Genomic DNA, 945 nt, shown 5'->3' with positions numbered 1-945 from the left:
TGGCAGCTCCCCCCCGCCCAGGGAGCCGTGCGGCAGCTCCCCACCCCAGCTCAGCTCTGCTCCGCCTCCTCCCCGAGCGCGCGGTCGCCGCTCCACTTCTCCCACCTCCCAGGCTTGCGGCGCCAATCAGCTGTTTGGCGCCGCAAGCCTGGGAAGGAGAGAAGCAGAGCAGGGCGGTGTGCTCAGGGGAGGAGGCGGAGCAGAGGTGAGCTGGGGCGGGGAGTTTCCCTGCGTGCCACTCCCTCCCCTTTCTTGCTGCAGGCGGCCCTCCCCGCGTCCCCCTGCCCCAGCTCCCTCCGCCTAAATGCCTAAATGGAAGATCCAGCCTCCGCGGTCACCGCCGAAGAAAATGCCGCCCCCCAAATGCTAGCGCCCTAGGCGACCGCCTAGGTCACCTAATAGGTTGCACCGGCCCTGTCCCTGTTATACCGGCTCTGTAGAGATCGTTGTGTTCAGGAAGTAGAATGTACAAAAGCTGGTTTCTAGCTAAATTTCAATGAACTTGTCTACTAACTTCTAAGGCCCCGCTCCTGCAGACACCTAGGCTTAACTTTAAGCAAATGAATATTCCTATTGACTTCAGGATGGCCATTCACATGCTTAAAGTAAAGCATGTGTATAAGGGTGGAGGGGTTGGGCAAACCTTATAATAATGTTTATCTTATCGCCTCCATGTTCCACACCAAACAGTAACACCATACTCAATGGAAGCCAGGGCACGTGCAACAGAGCTTACTCGGGCAAAACTGCCCATTGACTTCAGTGTCGCTATAGCTTGGCCCAATCCTACATCTATCCAACTTGGTGGGAATTTTGCCATTGACTTTAATGGAATCGGGATCAGGCCCTTCCCTTCTCTCTCATGTGCTGTATTATACAAAATAGTTCAACATTACCTGAAGACAATGGGAGATTTGCTTAAGTAACGGCCAGGACTGCAAGACA

Source organism: Terrapene carolina, unplaced genomic scaffold, assembly GCF_002925995.2.
Source record: "Terrapene carolina triunguis isolate 2854851 unplaced genomic scaffold, T_m_triunguis-2.0 Scaffold192, whole genome shotgun sequence".
Lineage (NCBI taxonomy): Eukaryota > Metazoa > Chordata > Testudines > Emydidae > Terrapene > Terrapene triunguis.
Note: the sequence above shows the minus strand (reverse complement) of the source record.